The 21,187-nt window shown below is 42.7% G+C and overlaps 1 protein-coding gene across 7 annotated transcripts in view; it reads left to right on the forward strand.

Moving 5' to 3' along the window:
• Positions 1-21,187, forward strand: part of CNNM2 (cyclin and CBS domain divalent metal cation transport mediator 2) — a 170,927-nt gene that overhangs the window by 105,636 nt on the left and 44,104 nt on the right. For 3 of the 7 annotated variants that reach the window (XR_012418176.1, XR_012418175.1, XR_012418177.1), the window contains exon 2: positions 7,018-7,112. The exons of the other annotated variants lie outside the window; for them this stretch is intronic. The gene's annotated coding sequence lies outside the window, so the exon portion shown is untranslated. The remainder of the gene's footprint in view (positions 1-7,017; positions 7,113-21,187) is intronic. 7 annotated transcript variants of the gene reach the window in all.

Genomic DNA, 21,187 nt, shown 5'->3' on the forward strand with positions numbered 1-21,187 from the left:
AGGCACCCACCACCACGCCCAGCTAATTTTTGTATTTTTAATAGAGATGGGGTTTCACCATGTTGGCCAGGCTGGTCTCAAACTCCTGACCTCAGGTGATCTGCCTGCCTCAGCCTCCCAAAGTGCTGGGATTACACTTTTGAATTCTTGTTTTGAGCATTGAGTTACATTAATTAATTCATTAAACAAATATTTAATCAGTATTTTCCATGGGTTGAGAACTGTTTTAAGCTTTGGGAATACAACAATAAACAATACAACAATAAACAATAATAGATGAGAATACCTGCCCTAGTAGAACTTTCTAGTGTCTTATAAAATAATAAGATAAAAGTATAAAATTCATACCCTTCCTTAAGTAGTGAGTTGGATTTAAGCCAGGTTGTGGTGTGGCCAAGCAAATAAGATGAGGTGAGAGGGGGAAGGGAGTTGAGGGTCTGATTAGAATTATTGACAGTAGAATGAATGAAAGCTTGATTGGGAAGGGACAAAGGGCATGTGGGTGTAGGAACAGTGGATTGAAAGCAAGGCAAGGGCTTGTTGGAATTGGGTACTAACAGGAGGGATCTGTAAAGATAACTAGTGGCTGGAGAGGGGATGTTTGAAAGTGAGATAATGGATAGGTTGCAGTAATTGTGAATGACAAGGTCAATGAAGTGATCATAGAAGAGAGTGACTAAGTTAAGATTGAAAATATAAAACATGAGAAGGGAGACCTTTGCTTCTGTCTGTGGTGGAGTAACAGGGCCCAGATTTTATGCTCTTTCCTTAAACAACAAGGAAACTATGCAGAATATCCTGAAACAGTGGTTTTTAGACACTAGACAACAGGCAAGACAGGAGAGAAGGCGGTGCTCGGGAGAAAAGTGAGCCCTGTGATTGTCCCAGCTGACCGACCTGGAGCTCACAGGGCAAGGAGGGACGGCCTAAATGGAGCCCCACATCCTCCCTGACAAAGGAGACAAGTGGAGAATGTAAGGAGACCAAAGAGAGTAGAATTCCCAGAACCTTGGAAGAATGCACTGCACACCTCCCAGAGAACTGCGGCGCATTCCTGAGTCTTCAGCAGAGTCCCGTCGAATGTGTGTGTGTGAGACCACCAAGGCTGCTGATAAATAAGGGATGGCCTTGGAGTCCTGGGCTTCTTGTGGTGAAATTAGTCCTCGTGGTGCCAAGACAGACAATAATGGAGAGGCTGTGAGTATTGAGGGGCAGGGAGGAGTGGTCTTGCCAGAAACGCCAGAGTTCTGGCGCTCCCACTGGTGTTTTTGACAATGAATGAGACCTGTAGGGGGATAGTCTTACTCCCACAGTTCCCTCTTGACTTCTGCTGCTTCCCTTGTCTCCTGCTGTAGGAAGCATAGAGTCCTGCCGAGAGTTGGACTTCATGGTTAATCATACGGATGAAAAGATAACATTGTCGATGTTCTTTTTCTATGGACTCTTTACCCTGGAAGAATGCAACTCTATAGTTTCAAAATAGGATTCATTGAACAAAACGTTTTCTAGCAAATTTTTGAGAAAATATTGGTTCATTTAGATAAGAATTACTTCTGCCATGTATGTGTGAATATATATGTGTGTATGTATTTGAAGTAATCTCAGCCAAAGATAGTTGCCTATGGTTAGATAAATTCCTGGTAAAGGAGGTTTTGAAGGCCAAATTAGAATTCTTTAAGGTCAGAGAGAGAGTTCTGTTCATCTTTGATGAATGTGTTTGAGTGAGACGTGGCATTCTGAGTGAGTGAAAACGTCATATGAATTTCATCATGGGACTGAAGCAGCCCATGATGACTTCTCCTTATATAAACAGACCTGTGAAACTGTAGCTTCTACCGCGTCAGCTGGGCATGCCGATTTGGAACTTTTTCTTAGGGTTTGTAGTTGTTGAGATGACCTTTTAGATTTTTGGATCAGGTTAGGAAATGATAGTAATAGAAGGTTCTTAGTGAGTTAGTCATTATTTGATGTGCCAAGCATTGTGCTGAGTATTTTATATGTAATTTATTTAATCTTCAAAGCAGCTCTTTGAGGAAGATCCTATCATCTACTTTTTTTCCTGTGTTTAAACTCTTTCTTCTTCATTCCCTATTGTCAGCTGGTGACCTTATAGACAAAGTTTCACCCTGCTATGGTCTGGATCCAGTGATGTTAGAACTAGATCCTGTACCAGCTTAAGAAACTGATTGTGCTTATCTCTTTCCAGCTCTGTTTAGTGACACTGTGTTAATAACTTGGGATCAGCCATACTTACACCATGGAAATTGCCAAATGCTACAAATCAGCTTTTTCCAGAGAGCTGGCTGTTAAATGTTTATCATCACATCACCATCTGGGTCCTCTCCTGTCTTACCCTTAGTTGGTTCATGTGTTAGTCCATTTGCATTGCTGTAAAGGAATACCTGAGACTGGGTAATTTATAAAGAAAAAAGGTTTATTTTGGCGTATGGTTCTGCAGGCTGTACAGGAAGCATGGCACTGGCATCTGCTTCTGGTGAGGGTCTCAGAAAGCTTACGATCATGGTGAAAGGCAAAGGGGGGGCAGACGTATCACATGGCAAGAGAGAGAGCAAGAGAAAGGAGGAGGAGGTCCAGACTCTTTGAGACAGGGTCTTACTGTGGTTGCCCAGGCTGGAGTGCAGTGGCATGATTTCAGTTCACTGCAGCCTTGACCTCCCGGGCTCAGGTCATTCTCCCACCTCAGCCTCTCAAGTAGCTGGGATTACAGGTGCACACTACCACACTCGGCTAATTTTTTGTATTTTTTAATAGAGAGGGGGGTTCACCATGTTGCCCAAGCTGGTCTTGAACTCCTGGACGCAAGCACCTGCCTCAGCCTCCCAGAGTGCTGGGATTACAGGCATGAACCACCATGCCCAGCCAAGGTCCCAGACTCATTTAAATGACCAGATCTAGGGTGAACTAAGCAAGAACTCGCCCAACACTGGGCCGGGTGAGGTGGCTAATGCCTATAATCCCAGCACTTTGGGTGGCCAGGGGCAGGTGGATCACCTGAGGTCAGGAGTTCGAGACCAGCCTAACCAAAATGGTGAAACCCCATCTCTACTAAAAATAGAGGCTGTGGCGTGGTGGTGAATACCTGTAATCCCAGCTACTCAGGAGGCTGAGGCAGGAAAATCGCTTGAACCTGGGAGGCAGAGGTTTTACTGAGCCGAGATCGTGCCATTACACTCCAGCCTCGGCGATAAGAGTGAAACTCTGTCCCCCCCCACCCCACCCCCTCAAAAAAAAGAACTCACCCAACACCAACTGAATAGCACTAAGCCATTCATGAGGGATCCACCCCTCATGATCCGGTACCTCCCACTAGGCCCCATCTCCAATATTGGGGGTCACATTTCAATAAGAGATTTGGAGGAGACACACATCCAGACCATGTGATTTCCATTAAACAACAAAGCCAGCCAAAGGATGGAATCATTAAAAATTATATATACCCTAAATATTATTTTGAAATCAAACAAATTTGCAATCATTTGACAGACTTAAGTTTTGATTATAAAAATGTGCAAAAATGTAAAAATTGAGACTAGTATAATGTACATATATCTTTTAGATTTGATAATTTTTAATTTTGAACCATTTCAAAGAAAGTTACATCACACTTTATCCTGAACTGTTTTTGCATACTTCTCCCACATAATCCTAATTCCATCATCACTCTTAAGAAAATTAGGGTACCCTAAAATCATTGACTACTCTCTCCATATTCACATTTTCCCAGTTGTCCCGCAAATGTTATATATGGTTGGCTTTCTTCTAACGAGGATGCAATCAAGATTTTGGCATCGCATTGTGATACTATGTTTTTTTGGTCTTGTTAAAGCTAGAATAATTCCTCTCATTTTTTCATGACCTTGACTTCTTAATTTTAATAAGTTTAAAGTATATGTAAAAGTAGAGAAAATAGACAATAAACTACAATATTACCCATTACCAATTCAATAAATATCATGGCTTTGTTATATTGGTTTCATTTATCTTTTTTCTTTGCAAAAATATTTCAAAACAGATTCAAGACATCATTTCATGCCTCATAAGTCTAAGCAATGAAGTCATTTTGTGATGTTACCAAATACGGTACTGTGATAATAACAAGCAAAATTTATTTTTATTTATTTATTATTTATTATTATTATTTTTTAGACGGATTCTCGCTCTGTTGCCCAGGCTGGAGTGCAGTGGCGATCTTGGCTCACTGCAATCTCTGCCTCCCGGGTTCAAGCGATTCTCCTGCCTCAGCCTCTCGAGTAGCTGGGACTACAGGTGCATGCCACCATGCCTGGCTAGTTTTTTGTATTTTTAGTAGAGATGGGGTTTCACTGTTAGTCAGGGTGTCTTCATCTCCTGACCTCATGATCCACCCACTTCAGCCTCCCAAATTGTTGGGATTACAGGTGTGAGCCACCGTGCCTGGCCGATATTGGCTTTTTAAAGAAACCAAGCTAGTTGTTTTGTAGAGTACCCTACATTTGGGGCTTGTATGATTGTTTTGTCATTGTATCATTTAACTCATTTCTCTATCCCATGTATTTCCTGTACACTGGAAGCTAGATCCAGATTCCTGACTAGATTAAACACCTTTGTCAAGAATACTTTATAAAGGATGAAATGTATTTTGGTGTGCAATACTTTAGGTGGTACATATGGTCTGGTTATCCACTATTAATGACTTTAAATTTGATCACTTGATTAAGGTGGTGACTGCAGTTGGCTCCGTCCTATTTTATTTATTTTTAAATTTTATTTTGAGACAGAGTCTCGCCCTGCCACCCAGACTAGAGTGCGGTGGCGTGATCTCCACTCCCTGCAACCTCCAACTCCCTGGTTCAAGCGATTCTCCTGCCTCAGCCTCCCAAGTAGCTGGGATTACAAGCATGCGCCACCACGCCTGGCTAATTTTTGTATTTTCGTAGAGACAGGGTTTCACCATGTTGGTCAGGATGGTCTCGATCTCCTGACCTCATGATCCGCCCGCCTCGGCCTCCCAAAGTGCTGGGATTACAGGTGTGAGCCCCAACGCCCGGCCAAGTTGGCTCTGTTCTAGAGATAAGCTTTCTTCTTTGGGATTAGCAGTGATCTGTGGAGTGATACTTTGGCACCACACAAATATTATTTTCTCCATCAACCTCTTTTCCTAATGGTTTTAGCATCTGTTAATGTTCTTTGCCTGAATCAATACATTTCAACAGGCATTGGAAGATGGTGTTGCCATTCTTCTGAAGTAGGACCCAGGCATTTTCTTTGAGTTGGGCTCACTGATTGGTGTTTCATACAGTTGTGCATGAATCACATCCATAATATATCTTCTCTAATTATCCAAATCTTCGTTTTCATTTCAAGTGGAACAAGCAGTGCAAAGCATTTTCAAAGCAGTACAGGTGCAGACTCTTTCTAGATGTGTTTTCTCTTACCCCCTCCTAATTCAATAGCAGGGATTTTTTTTGTTCAACAACCTGCTTTTACTGATTCTTTCTGAAGGATTCATCATAATGTTTGCTATGGTTTGAATGTGTCTTACAAAGTTCATGTGGTGAAACTTAATCTCCAATGCAAACACTGGGAGAATAGGGTCTAATAAGAGGTGACTGGGTCATCGGGTTCCTCATGAATGGATTGGTGTCATTATGGAGTTAGATTAGTTCTTCTGAGAATGGGCTTGTTACAGAAGCAAGTTCAGTCCCCTCTTGCTCTCTTGCCCTTCTGCCATGGGTTGACACAGCATGAAGGCCGTTGCCAGATGTGGGCCCCTCAGTCTTGCACTTCCCAGCCTCCAAACTGTAAGAAATCTGTTCTTCATAAATTAACCAGTCTCGAGTATTGTGATGTAGCAGCACAAAATGGACTAAGACAGCATCTGTAGAAACAGCTTCTATTCTCTTAAGTTTTTATAATACTTAAATTACATAATTGCAGCATCAAGTACAAATGTCATAAATATTTTTGGAGGCTGGGTGTGGTGGCTTATGCCTATAATCCCAGCACTTTGGGAGGCCAAGGCAGGTGGATCACTTGAGCTCAGGAGTTTGAGACCAGCCTGGGCAAAGTGGTGAAACTGTGTCTCTACAAAAAATACAAAAGTTTCGCTGGGCGTGGTTGCACACACCTGTAGTGTTAGCTACTCAAGAGGCTGAGGGTGAGAGAATTGCTTGAGCCCAGGAGGTCGAGGTTGCAGTGAGCGGTGATCATGCCACTGCACTCTAGCCTTAGGGACAGAGTGAGACCTTGTCTCCCAAAAAAAAAAAAAAAAAAAAAAGTTTGGAAACAGAAATAACCAATTTTTAGTAAAAACTCTGCTTAATCTAGGGGAGTTTAGAATGCAGAGTACTAGATAGTAGTCCGTTAGCCAAAAGCATTCAGTGTGCTGTGGGCCTCATTCAGTGTGTTTTACAGAGAGAATGGAAGTGTGTTCATTAGTCAGCACGTTACATGGAGGTCAGTTAAGAGAAGAGTCTACCATGTTGTGATTTTCCTTGCCTGTCTTCCTTGGTTGACTTCCAGTTCCTTGACAGTAAGGAAATCAGTCTTGTATGTATTTGGGTTTAATCCCTGGTGCATGGTACAGTGCTTAGCATATAGTGAGTGCTCAAGAAAAATGTTTGTTGAATGAATTCATGACTGGCCATATTGACCTCAAGTGAATTCTAATCGTAAACACAGAAATCTTTGCAATATCTTTAAAAATGTCAAGGTTGGTATGGCCATTGCACATAATTTATTCTTTCATTGGCTTTTCCCCTTCTCATTCCCTCAGTCTTTGAGTCTTTCTCTGCTCTGTGCCAACTTCCTTCAATTTATTGTGTATTACAAGCTACCTGTGTTTATTATCTTTCTAGTTTCCTGACAAAGATGCAAAAAGAATGTGTAACAGTTTGGCTGCAATGGCGCTCTGCACAAAGAGAGATGAGATTTTTAGGAAAATGCAAAGTAGTTCCTTAGTTCTCTATTCTAGAGCTTAACCAATCCCAGGAACTGAAGTCTTCTGTTTCTTCACAGAGGAAATATGACAAAGGCAGTGGCTGTACAAGCTTCCTTCATGGCCCGCCCTCCCCACTGCCTCATCCAGTAAGCGGGAGCAACTACTTCTAGAGGTGAGAGGGGAGGGAGGACAATCTCCATAACCCATTTGATGCACCCAGCTGCAAAATTTTGGTCTTGAGAAACAGAGCAAACAATTTGTAGAGTTGCTATATTGAAGAACTTTAAAGCAAAATAAGACTACGTAGGATTGAATGCTTAGGTGATACAAATGATATTCTTTGATAGAAGCCTACAATCTATATTTTCAAAGAAGCTACTTATAGTTGAATAATTCCAATGATCCCAAGATCCTGTTTCTACAGATATTAAAAGGTATTATGCATGTACATTTGAGATGATTTTCGTCAGTAATATAATCATCATTTATTGAGCACTTACTATGTGCCAGGCACTATTTAAATTGTTTTTTCATTTGATTTTTCAATTTTTTTAGCGAACATAGGGTATATCTCCATTTACAGACAAAGTGGGAGGCCATGAGAAGGTAAATGACTTGCTCTCAGTCACACAGGTAGTATGTAACAGAGTCAAAGCATCCACACCCATACTTGTCTAATTTTAGAGTTTAAGTTCTTAATCACTGATAGTATGCCTAGGGTCCTGTCACATATTTGAGCTCTTAAAATCTGTGCCTTTTTTGGTGAGGGGTCAGTGACTGAGAACAGCCTAGATCTTCTGAACATTGTATCAGGAACTGAGGTGATGTTCCATAAGGCATTTGTAGTGTGTACTCACAGAAAACTTAAGACAGTTTGTCATTTTTACCAAGGAGCAGGTCCCTCAAAAGGACGGTCTGTTTCTAAGGTTCTTTACGGAAGCAAATGAGTGTTGAGTTATTTGGCCATTCATTCACTCATTTATTCATCTAGTCGTTCAGTAAACACGTCTTTTTTTACTTGACAACTCATTATATTTGCATATCAGACTCTTGGTTTTCAGGTTAAATTCATGTTTTGTGTTTAAGAAGATAATGAAAATTCTTGAAGACGTTCTCAAGCACAACAGGAAGGAGCACAGGGTTTGATTTGATTTTTCTACTTGTTTTTCAAGTGGGCTTCATCTGAGGACAAACTCTATTGTAACTTTTCTAGAATTTGGTGCCAATAGGAGTTAAAATAATAAAAGCAGTACAATTAATTAGGAAATGGGTGTCTTTTATGTACAAGGCCTTAGATTAGGTAGCAGCAGTTGGTCATTCTTCTGGGAAGTGGTTGCTAAAAGTATAATCAACTGGCAGTCACTGATTGGCCTTGTTTACTGCATTGTGTCCCAGGGAAAAAAATATAATCTCCTCTTATGACAAGATCTTGCAGAGATAACACCATTTCCGCCATAATCTTCATCCCTCTCCCATTTTCTTTTCTTTTCTTTTTTTTTTGAGACAGAAACTCTCTCTGTCACCCAGGATGTAGTGCAGTGATGTGATATCGGCTTACTGCAACCTCCGCACTCCAGGTTCAATCGATTGTCATGTCTCAGTCTCCCAAGTAGCTGGCATTACAGGCATGTGCCACCATGCCCAGCTCATTTTTGTATTTTTAGTAGAGATGGGGTTTCAGCATGTTGGCCAGGCTGGTTTCAAACTCCTGATGTCAAGTGATCCACCCGCCTCGGCCTCCCAAAGTGCTGGGGTTACAGGCGTGAGCCACCGTGCCCAGCCCCCACTCCTGTTTTCTTAAGATTAATTTGAGCTATTTAGTTAAGCTTTATTAAAAGTATTGGCTGGGGCCGGGCGCGGTGGCTCAAGCCTGTAATCCCAGCACTTTGGGAGGCCGAGATGGGCGGATCACGAGGTCAGGAGATCGAGACCATCCTGGCTAACACGATGAAACCCCGTCTCTACTAAAAAATACAAAAAACTAGCCGGGCGAGGTGGTGGGCGCCTGTAGTCCCAGCTACTCGGGAGGCTGAGGCAGGAGAATGGCATAAACCCGGGAGGCAGAGCTTGCAGTGAGCTGAGATCCGGCCACTGCACTCCAGCCTGGGTGACAGAGCGAGACTCTGTCTCAAAAAAAAAAAAGTATTGGCTGGTCACGGTGGATCACACCTGTAATCCGAGTACTTTAGGAGGCCGAGGTGGGTGAATCACCTGAGGTCAGAAGTTCAAGACCAGCCTGGCCAACGTGGCGAAACCCCATCTTTACTTAAAAAAAAAAAGCTGGGTGTGGTGACCAGCACCTGTAATCTCAGCTACTCAGGAGGCTGAGGAGAATCGCTTGAACCCAGGAGTCTGAGGTTGCAGTGAGCTGAGATGGCACCACTGCACTCCAGCCTGGGTGACAGAGCAAAACTCCGTCTCAAAAAAAAAAAAAAAAAAAAAAAATTACCCCGTACTATGCTAGTTTCTGAGGCTTTAGATGCGAAAGAGAACCCTTCCCTTCAAGAATCTCACAGAGGACTGAAAGAAAATCTCAGAGGAGCCAGGCACGGTGGCTCACGCCTGTAATCCCAGCACTTTGGGAGGCTGAGGCAGGTGGATCACGAGGTCAGGAGATCTAGACCATCCTGGCTAACACGATGAAACCCCTTCTCTACTAAAAATACAAAAAAAATTAGCCAGGCATGGCAGCATGTGCCTGTAGTCCCAGCTACTAGGGAGGCTGAGGCAGGAGAATCCCTTAAACCTGGGAGGCAGAGATTGCAGTGAGCCCAGATCACACCACTGCACTCTAGCCTGGGAGACAGAGCAAGACTCTGTCTAAAAAAAAAAAAAAATCTCAGAGGAGAGTGAGACAGTTAAAATACAGGGTAATAAGTGCCTTGATGGAGCCAGTGAAAGCTTTTTGGGAACAGTGACAGGCACCAAACCCAGCTGGTCTAGGTGAGGTTAGGAAGACTTCCAAGATGAGACGATGCTTAAATTGAATATTTGAAGGAGAATAAGAGTCAAGGAGCTAAGGGGAGGCCAGTGTTTATGGCAAAGGACAGTGAAATAGCATATCTAGTTTGGGGAAATGGAAAATGTATGCTCTGGCGTGGAATGAGCAAAGCTATGGGAGATGTGGCTAGAAAAGAATCCTATCATGACAGGCTTTGAAGGGCATCCCAAAGAGCTTAAACGTTCCTAAATGCAGTGAGAAGTTATGGAAGAATTTTAAGCGGGCGAGTAACATGTTCAGATTTGGTCTTTAATAAGATTACTGTGGCATCAGTGAGGTGGCCTTGAGGAGATTACATTCAGGTTAGGTACATTAGAAGTAATGAGGACCTGGAATTTAGGTGAATTGGTGATGGGATGGAGACTATGAAATAATCGATATTGGCTGGACATGGTGGCTCACGCCTATAATCCCAGTACTTTGGGAGGCCGAGGCAGATGGATCACTTGAGGTCAGGAGTTCAAGACCAGCCTGGCCAACATGACAAAACCCTGTCTGTACTAAAAATACAAAAATTAGCCAGGCGTGGTGATCCACGCCTGTAGTCCCAGCCACTTGTGAGGTGGAAGAATTGCTTGAGCCTTGGAGGCGGAGGCTGCAATGAGCTGAATGCCACTGCACTCCAGCCTGGGCAACAGAGTGAGGCTCCCTCTTGGGGTCAGGGCGAGGGTGGAAATAGATATTTAGGAGGCAGTCTTAAATTTAAAACCTAACACAACGTTGGGTACCAGTGTGTCATAGCCAGGTGAAACTAGAGGGAAAAGAGGCATCTAAGTTGACTTTTACAGTTTCACATTTGACCTTTACAGATGTCATTAGTATGAAGATTAGAAGTGGGGAAACAGGTTTTGTGAAGATGATAGGTTTAGTTTTGGACATACTGAACTTAAGATGCTTATTGGACAAGAGGAGGAGGAGGACCAGATGGGCAGATGGAATATTTTTATACCTGAGGTTTAGATGAGACTGGGATGGTGGAGTATGTAGATTTTAGAGTTTTCAGTCTGTGCTTTATGCTCCCTTTATTGTTACTCGATTAGTACATCGTGAAAAGCATATCACCGCGAAGCTAATGAAGGTAAAGCTTAAGTGCTCACATGTGTGGGCTGCTTCCAAGGCCCTGGGAAGACCCCTAGCAAGTGTTTTACAGGTTTACGTGTATTTGTAAATTTTGAAAAATCGGAAAGTTTACAGTGGGCCAAAATGACTCTTTCCACATTGAGTTACCCTCTCTTACTCTTGTGTGTGGCACTGTTGGAGTGGTCCCAAGCATTTTTGAGATTCAGCTGTGGGAAAGTTAAGCTGTGGATATACACTTTGTTTGGGTTTACTGGGATATGTCTATGTGGTTGCAGTCACTTTGATGTATAGTTATTGGTGGCCATCCCACTGCATAAATGATATTCAACAATGTGGATGTCACTCAGAGGTACAAGACCAGCACTGTATTGAGATAGGAGTGTGTTCTAACACGTCTGGCACTGGAATTTGCAAGTAGAAGAGCATGAAATGTGTGAAACCAAAAAGTGGCTGGTGGAAAAACTTTCCATTCATCCGACATCTTAGCCTGAACATCAGCCTGGTAGAAAGACTTGAATGAGAGGAAGTTTATAGGGGGTGCAGTCCCAGGAAGCAAGAGCTCAGGACAAGGAAAGTGAAATGAGAAGGAGGGAAAGAAAATTTAAGGATCTGATAGTGCCTTGGCATCCGGTATTCAATCCCACTAGGACCTTTTTAGGAACCTATGAAATGGAATGCTCTCAGAACTGTCCGCTTAAGTACAAAATGAGGGGGAGGTGGGGGGATTTATCCCATTGATTTCTCCCTCTTGTTTGCATATGCATAACTGCAGAATAAGTTTCAAATAGCCAGGCATTGTGGTGCACATCTGTAATCCCAGCTACTCAGGAGGCTGAGGCAGGAGAATCGCTTGAACCTGGGACATGGAGGTTGCAGCGAGCCGAGATCATGCCACCGCATTCCAACCTGGGGCAGGAAGTGAAATATTGAGCATTAGCAATGAGACAGCATCTGCTTGCACTGATGCACGAGCATGAAGCCACTGCAAGCCTGCGTGAACTAGTCACTGCGGCAGTGGAGGGAGTGAGCACTGGTGCCTAGAGGGTTGGAAGTGGTTCTTTAGAGGTGTCCAATACTGACAGGGGACCCTGTTGTTCTCCTTGATTCCTGGTTGAAATAAACATTTTCTCTTGTTAGAAATATACACATTAGGGGTGGGGTACGGTGACTCATGCCTGTAGTCCCAGCACTTTGGGAGGCCGAGGTGGGTGGATCACCTGAGGTCAGGAGTTCGAGACCAGCCTGACCAACATGGTGAAACTCCATCTCCACTGAAAAAGACAAAAAATAGCCAGGCGTGGTGGTGCACATCTGTAATCCCAGCTACTCAGGAGGCAGGAGAATCACTTGAACCTGGGAGATGGCGGTTGCAGTGAGCCGAGATCACGCCACCACACTCCAACCTGGGGGACAGAGGGAGACTCCATCTCAAAAAGAAAAAAAGAATTACCCTGTAGAATGCAAATTTGTAACAGTACTACAAATTTCATCCAGAATGCCACTGTTAACTTTTGTTTCTAGTTTTCTATATATAATTATGATTAATGCAATTAATTATAATGAATACAAATGGGAACATACTATAATATTCTACAGGGCTTTTTTTTTTTTTTAGAGTAACTTTTCATAACAATCGATGTAGCTCTAACTTTTTTTTTAAAATAGCTACATTAGTATTCTACTGCTGATAGAATCCTGCTACATCCACGTTAGCTGCGTAGCATTCTAGTGTGGATGTTGTAGAGTTTACTTAACGAGACTATTGTGGATGTTTAGGTGGTGACTTTTTTCTTATAGAAATATAAAAACTTAGCTGAGTGTGGTGGCTCACATCTGTAATCCCAACACTTTGGGAGGCTGAGGTGGATGGATTGCTTGAGCTCAAGAGTTTGAGACCAACCTGGGCAACATGGTGAAACCCCGTCACTACAAAAGATACAAAAATTAGCCGTATGTGGCTACACATGCCTGTAATCCCAGCTACTTGTGAGACTGAGGCAGGAGAATCACTTGAACCTGGGAGGTGGAGGTTGTAGTAAGCCATAATCATGCCATTGCACTCTAGCCTGAGTGACAAAGACCCTGTCCAAAAAAAAAAAAAAAGAAAAGAAAAATAGAAAAACTAATTTTTGTCTTCTACACATTTTTTTAAAATTTATTTTATTTTATTTTTATGTTTTTGGGATGGAGTCTCGCTTTGTCACCCAGGCTGGAGTGCAATGGCATGATCTCAGCTCACTGCAACCTCCGCCTCCCAGGTTCAAGTGATTCTCCTGTCAGCCTCCTGAGTAGCTAGGATTACAGGCGTGCACCACCACGCCTGGCTAATTTTTGCATTTTTAATAGAGATGGGGTTTCACCATGTTGGCCAGGCTGGTCTCGAACTCCTGACCTTGTGATCCGCCCACCTCGGCCTCCCAAAGTGCTGGGGTTACAGGAGTGCCCCACGACGCCCGGTCCTTCTACGCATTTTTAAGAGCTATTGGGGGAAAGTACATCATGGGAATAGTGAGTAGACATTGTGAAGGAATCTGTAATAGAGAACATTGGGTTTTAAAAGTTGTTTGCATCTTTTTTCTCTATAATGAAGATGAAGTGCTTGAAGTTTCTGGGGACAGGAAACAAAAGAGTAAAATGCTAGGATTTTAGGACAATGAGGAAGACCTTGAAATATTTTCACGCTTTCATTTTTCTTGAAGTTTATCATATGCATAAAATTTGCAGAAGATAATTAATACGTTGTATAAGAATTTATCTAGATGATTCATTTTCCTTCTAATTCTAATATCCAGAGATTTTTTTGGGGGGGGATAATTTTGATAGTTCTTTTCCTTTGTATCACATAATTATTAACTATGTAATATATGTTTACTGTTAACTGTATAATAAGATATAATAGCAATTCTACCTCATTCCAAATTGAGGTCATCAGGAAGGACTTCCTAAAAAGAGGAGACTTGAGTGAGAAAAGGGGTTAAGGTCTTTCTTCTTTTAAAAAACAAAACAAAACAGAACAAAAAAATTACTCTCCCCTTCAAGCAGGTTTAAAAACTGTGACCTCATTCCTTTCCTAAAAATGCCTGTGACTGTAGCAAATGTACAGTGTAGTTTGATCTGCAATGTTAGCACATTGTCTGGGCTTAGATAATTTTTGTTCAGTGACTGTGACAACAGGACCACATTTTTATGTATGACTTTTGTATAATTATTGATCTTGTCTACTTGTGTTGTAGAAATCAGCCAAGAAATTAGTTTAGTTGAAATCAGTAAGTTTGGACTACAAAACAAAGTTTGTAAGTAATTATTGGTCTAAAAGCTAAAACCTAATAATGGAACAGAAGAGTAAATCATAAAACCAAAGCCCTAACATTTGGGCTTAGCAGGAGAAGTGTAGATCTCTTTTAAAAATCTCCTACTATTAACTGGGCATGGTGGCTCATGTCTATAATCCTAGCACTTTGGGAGGCTGAGGTGGAAGGATCACTTGAGTCCAGGAATTCGAGACCAGTCTGGGCAACATAGTGAGACCCTGTCTCAAAAAATAAAAAATAACTCCTCCTATTATTGGATATATTGGACTACTACTAAATGGACTACTAAGTAGTCTAGTCAGTCCTCATTTATCATTCTTATAAAGGCCTGAAGGAAAGACAGAAATAGTCTCATTGGTTCTAAAATAAATCCCTTAGTTCTATAGAAGAACTACCTGTCTCTTGGGGAACATGAGAAGGTTCCCATCATCTCAGCCTGAAAGCCATCTTTTGTCTTAGCCATGTTTTCCATTGCCCATCATTTACTAGGAAAACATTCCAATGAGTGTACAGTGAGTGTTACAGACCACCAAAAAAGATGAAGTGGAGATGCCCAGCATGCCTCACTATTTATAAGAAAATATTTCCCCAAAAGATGGGAAAATCCGAGTCTTTAAATACTCTGAGAGAGAGAAATAATGGAAAAAACTCTTCAGTCTCTGTTCTGTTGGTTCGTGAGATTTTCTCACAAGTTATTTGGATGGGCCATTAAGTAAGTCACATAATGACTGGAATTTTCTATTAATTGCCTCACTTTGGGTTTCTGGCTAAAGTATCTGGCAGCAAGACTGAAGAACAAGAGAAAAGGAGTGGGTGGTGGTGGGAATGTGAGACCATCCATTGTTTATTGCCTGGAATCCTAACTTAGGGGAGAGGGCTGGAGGGCTGTCTTTGATAGGACCGTCCACTTGGATGGATAGAAGTAAATGACTTGGCTTCTTGTCTTTTAAACAGTTTAGGTTAGCTTTTCTTTCAGAGGGTTACTTTACTTGCTATGTCTGCTGTTGTCACCAGGAAGTTCATGGATCGGATTCTCTGGCATAGCGCACACACATTAGTTTGTCTTCCTATACAAATCAGTCATCTGTTGTCTTGGCTTTGGGAAATGATAACTTAGTTTAATTCTAGTTTTCCTTTTGCTTTGTGCTATTAATCCCTTTGTGGTGTGGATCCTGAGTCTATTAGTCAGGGTCCAACCAGAGAAACAAAACCAATAGGATACAAACACACACACACACACACACACTTTCATCAAGGGATTTATTATAAGACTATAGCTTATGTATTCTGGAGGATGTATAAGAAAGCCCAAATTGATAGGACAGGTCATTAGGAAGAGAAGATCACAAGCAGGCTGGAATCCCACAGGCAGCATCTGAAGTTGTTTTCTATGGGAGGAATTTCTTCTCTCCTTCAGAAAGCCTTAAGGCCCTGCTTTTAAGGCCTTCCAACTAATTAAGTTGGGTCTACCAAGAGTGATCTCCCTTAAAGTCAACCCATGGCGTCCCATTAGGGACTTCATTTGCATCTGCAAAATCCCTTCACAATAGCACCTAGATTAGTGTTTATTGAATTACCAGGGACTGTTAAATTCATCAACACATTGGGAGACGCCAAAGAGGAGTTGCCTGGAAAATCATCCTGCCACAGATGTTTATCAAATCGAGGCTGGGGTCTCTGCTACTCTCTCCAAAAACCGTTTCTCTCTTAGTTATATAACTGCCTGCTGTATACCTCACCCAGGGAAGCATGGTTGGCTAATCTTTGTCAGGATTGGACCCCACTCTTGGGTTTTCTTTTTTTTTTTTTTTTTGAGACGGAGTCTCGCTCTCTCTCCCGAGCTGGAGTGCAGTGGCCAGATCTCAGCTCACTGCAAGCTCTGCCTCCCGGGTTCACGCCATTCTCCTGCCTCAGCCTCCCGAGTAGCTGGGACTACAGGCACCCGCCACCTCGCCCGGCTAGTTTTTTGTATTTTTTTTTTTTTTTAGTAGAGACGGGGTTTCACCATGTTCGCCAGGATGGTCTCGATCTCCTGACCTCGTGATCCGCCCATCTCGGCCTCCCAAAGTGCTGGGATTACAGGCTTGAGCCACCGCGCCCGGCCTACTCTTGGGTTTTCAAACATTGCATGTAAAACAAGTTTTTGTTGACTGAAAAATGTTTTCCTGTTGATAACCATTTTTAAATATAGCTTTTTAAATATTTGTTTAAACTTAAACACTAAAGCGTAAGGGCCACTGTCAATAGAAAACTAAGGTCTTATTTTACCAAGGAAACCATTAAAATGATTAGTTTGAGGGTATGGCTATAAAAGGGTAATAGGAAGGTCATTTGGTGGTAGAAGTGTCCTGTACCATGGCTCTGTCAGTGCTCATATCCTGGTTGTGACTCTGTGCTGCAGTTTTGCAAGATGTTTACCATTGGGGGAAACTGGATAAAAGTACATGGAATCTTGGGCAAAATCCACAGGATCTTTCTGTTTCTTACAATTGCATGTGAATATACAATTGTTTCAAAATTAAAAATGTTCCATTTTGTAACAGCAAAGGATTTTTCAAATAATAGGAGCAATTATTTCCTAATTGATCTTTTTAATCATGTTAAAGAAATAGACATCTATATATATTTAGCCCTGTGCTGGGAATTATATATATTATATAGTATTACATAATAAGTATATATATTTTATTTTATATATAATTTTATAGAGGGGGGGCCTCACTACATTACCCAGGCTAAACTTACTCATGGGCTCAAGTAATCTTCCAGCCTCAGCCTCCCAAGTAGCTGGGACTATGGTGGCACAGCACCATGACCACCATGTCTGGCTACTCAATATGTATTTGAGTACAAGAAAGCATACGATGGGAAAATTGATGGTGACAGTTAAGTATAGTGTTTAATATAAAAGGGTTTTGTAAAAATCAGGGTCAAATAATTAGATGAAATATTGGGCATAGTGTAAGAAGATGGAGTCTTCTCTCTGTAATGATGACTGAGAGAAGATAGATAGCATAGCCTCAAAAAATGCCAGACATAGCCATAAAGTATAAGTCCAAAGGAAACCTCTAGAAATATGGAGAAGGTAGTTTTAGGACAAATATAAAATATCCTTTTAGCTCAGAAAGTTGTATACGTTGAAAGTATGTTCAAAAGTTTTAAATAAATGCGATTTGTAGATTCACTCATTCAGTAAATATCTGCATGCCTGTAGTGTGTCAGGCAGATATCTACAGTTTTTGTTGTTGTTTTTTTAAAACAGATCTTAGTTCTGTCACCCAGGCTGGAGTGCAGTGGTGTAATCTTGGCCCACTGCAACCTCCACTGCCTGGGTTCAAGCTTCTCCTGCCTCAGCCTCCCGAGTAGCTGGGATTACAGGCATGTGCCACCATACCTGGCTAATTTTTGTATTTTTAGTAGAGACGGGATTTCACCATATTGGCCAGGCTGGTCTCGAACTCCTGACCTGAAGCCATTTGCCCACCTTGGCCTCCCAAAGTGCAGGGATTATAGGTGTTGAGTCACCGTGCCTGGCCTACAGTCTTGTGTATTTCAGGAACTTTCCTAACATGTAAATGTTGATGTCCTTGAGGCTAACCATACCTTTCCCCAATCTCTATTGATAAAACTATAAAATCTGAGAACCACCTGGATTAGTTTTTCTCAGTGTATAATATTTCTGGTCTTACTGCATGGAGACTTTTACGGAGAAGTGAAATTCAACCAGTCAATTTTACAATAGCACTCCTGGCTGCTGTATGCACTGTGCCAAGACTGTTTAGCCACTAATGGAGAGGACTTGTCTACTTTGCTTCTCCTGGTTTTAAAAAAAGTCTTTTAGAGGCTGACCACCTCAGTGAGTGCTACCTCCCTACTGTCAGTTGTTCAAGTGGCCAAAGAGCAGCAGCAACACTGTCATTTTAGATAAATTCAGGGTCCTGTCCAGGAGAGGGCCCTGTATCAAATAAACCTCTACCCTCACCAAGAAATGTTAGATTGTTTTAAGGAAACCGTGATTCTATATTCCACCCATCAGCCTCATTGGCAGACACATTAGTTCAGGCCTAACCCGGAATGAGGATGTTCATGGCTGGACTGAAGGAACTGTCCTGCTAGGGAGGTCTGGGCTGGCCACTTATGGGTCAGACTTTGGAATTTTTGGAAGTAGTAAAAGGGGGCTTTTGTCTCCCAGAATAGCAACAGTTATCATTTAAAACCAGTGGCTTCTATATACAGCAAGTGCTTCTATATATACACTCATGTATTGTTTATATAGGACTATTTTAAGATCTGTGTCACATTTTTCTGGTGTATTTTATGGTGGGAAAATTCAATTGGAAAAAATGCACTTAGCTCTGGTGGGGATGGTAAGGTAAAATAAGTACTTAAGAAAAAAGACACACACAGTTTGTTTTTATTTTTATTTTAGTTTTCAACAGTACAGAAATAGCTAGGTGATAGTTTCCTAAATGAAATTGTATTACTTCTCCTCAGCAGGTTTGATTTTAGCTCGTGTTCTAATACTAGATTTTTTTTTTTTTTTTTTCTGAGATGGAATCTTGTTCTGTCAACCCGGCTGGAGTGCATGGCGTGATCTCAGCTTATTGCAGCCTCTGCCTCTCAGGTTCAGTCCTGCCTCAGCCTCCTGAGTGGCTGGGACTACAGGAGTGCACCACCACGCCCACGCCCGGCTAATTTTTGTATTTTTAGTAGAGACAGGGTTTTGCCCTGTTGACCAAGGTGGTCTCGAACTCCTGATCTGAGGTGATCCGCTCACCTCGGCCTCCCAAAGTGCTGCGATTACAGGTGTGACCCATTGCACCCAGCCTCTAATACTAGGTTGATCGCCACAGTAGTCAGAAGACTTGCAGGGCACACATCAGCATTCATCCGTGTATTCATTACAAAAATCTGAGAAAATGGCTTTACATGTTTGTTATGTGGCTTGTAATTCAGGGTTTATTTTTCTTTGGGTTTTGCCAGTGTTGAATTCAGAGGGAAATGGATAGGGAAAGGACCTGTCTAAAATACTATTAAGAGTAATGTGGGTGCCGGGCGCGGTGGCTCACGCCTGTAATCCCAGCACTTTGGGAGGCCGAGGCGGGCGGATCACGAGGTCAGGCGATCGAGACCATCCTGGCTAACATGGTGAAACCTCGTCTCTACTAAAAATACAAAAAACTAGCTGGGCGTAGTGGCGGGCGCCTGTAGTCCCAGCTACTCAGGAGGCTGAGACAGGAGAACGGCATAAATGTGGAAAGCGGAGCTTGCAGTGAGCCGAGATCGTGCCACTGCACTCCGGCCTGGGCGACAGAGTGAGACTCCATCTCAAAAAAAAAAAAAAAAGAGTAATGTGGGTATAGAGCCCCAGGCACTCCCATAGCCCAGGTATGGTGTGGCTGTGGCAGGGCAGCCCCAGTGGGTTGTGTGTGTTAGGGCAGTGAGTGAGGGGCTGGGGCTCTATGAGGGCCGACCCCCTTCCTACCTGTTCTTTGTAGAGGGTGGCATCAAGCTAGGTGTTCTGGGAGAAAGATGCGAAACAAGGAGCTTCCAGTCTAGCAGGGAAAAGATCACAAACTTGGTATAAGAAAGAGATATGACCAGACGCAGTGGCTCATGCCTGTAATCCCAGCACTCTGGGAGGCCAAGGAGGGTGGATCACCTGAGGTCGGGAGTTCAAGACCAGCCTGGTCAACATGGTGAAACCCCATCTCTACTAAAAATGCAAAAATTAGCCAGGCGTCGTGGTGCACGCCTGTAATCTCAGCTACTTGGGAGGCTGAGGCAGGAGAATCACTTGAACCTGGGAGGTAGAGGTTGTAGTGAGCCAAGATTGCACCACCGCACTTCAGCCTGGTTAACAGAGTGCGACTCCATCTCAAAAAACAAAAAAGACAGATGCCTTAAGAGAAATTCAGATGACATTATAGGAGCTCAAAAATACAAAAGATAAGTTCTGCCTTTGGGAATAGAACAGGCTTCCTGGTATGGGTGATATTATGCATGGAATTAAGAGCAAAGTTAAAAAGGATTAAAAGGGCTCAAGCAGAGGAAGGGGTAAGTAGGGCCATGGAGGACCTGACAGTGAAAAGTCAAGTCTGGGTGGACGAAGCTTAAGAAGGGTGAGTGGCAGTTGTAGTGTGGTGATGCCTTTGAGCCCTGCCCTAGGAACATTTTCTCTCTAATTTAGTAGCTGATGAGAAGTGAGCACTGTGTGTGCATGATGGAATGCTGTGGTTATGTTACGGTGAGTAAGTCTTCCTTTGTGAATGGAGGAGTAGAGAAGAAACTGGAGTGTTGGCCATTGTGCTAGACTTGGCATGCGCTGAGGACTAACATGAAGGTGGATCCGGAGTTGATCTGGAGCTGATGGTCTAATAAGGGAGACCACGTTGTGGCACACTGAGCTCCAGGTGTGCAGGTAACAAGCTATGGGGTGAGGAGGCATGGAGCTGACTGATTTTAGATATTTGAAGGCTGCTGTCAACCTCATCCCTGCCCAGATGTCTCTTCCATCTAAACATCCTTGGCTTATGTAATTGTTCCTCCTGTGACATAGTTTGTATATGGTACAGCATTTCCCCTCAGTTTGCCTCTTGTAAAATACAAGACCCAGACCTGAACTAAGATTCCAGATATAGCTAAATACGGGAGGAGAATTGCTTCTCTTATTCTGAAGTTGTGCTGCCACTCAGTTATCATGACATGCCCTGTTGCTGGATCAGCGTGTGATCTGTCTATCCTAAAGGGACCTGCTGTCAACAAAGGGAAGGGGCAGGAAAGGGAGCCCTACTGAAGGGGCCACATGGAGGGTGTTCCCCTTGGAGCCTGAAGTCTGCTGAACCCACTTAGCCC

This window comes from Macaca fascicularis, chromosome 9 (assembly GCF_037993035.2).
Source record: "Macaca fascicularis isolate 582-1 chromosome 9, T2T-MFA8v1.1".
In the NCBI taxonomy this organism is placed as follows: domain Eukaryota; kingdom Metazoa; phylum Chordata; class Mammalia; order Primates; family Cercopithecidae; genus Macaca; species Macaca fascicularis.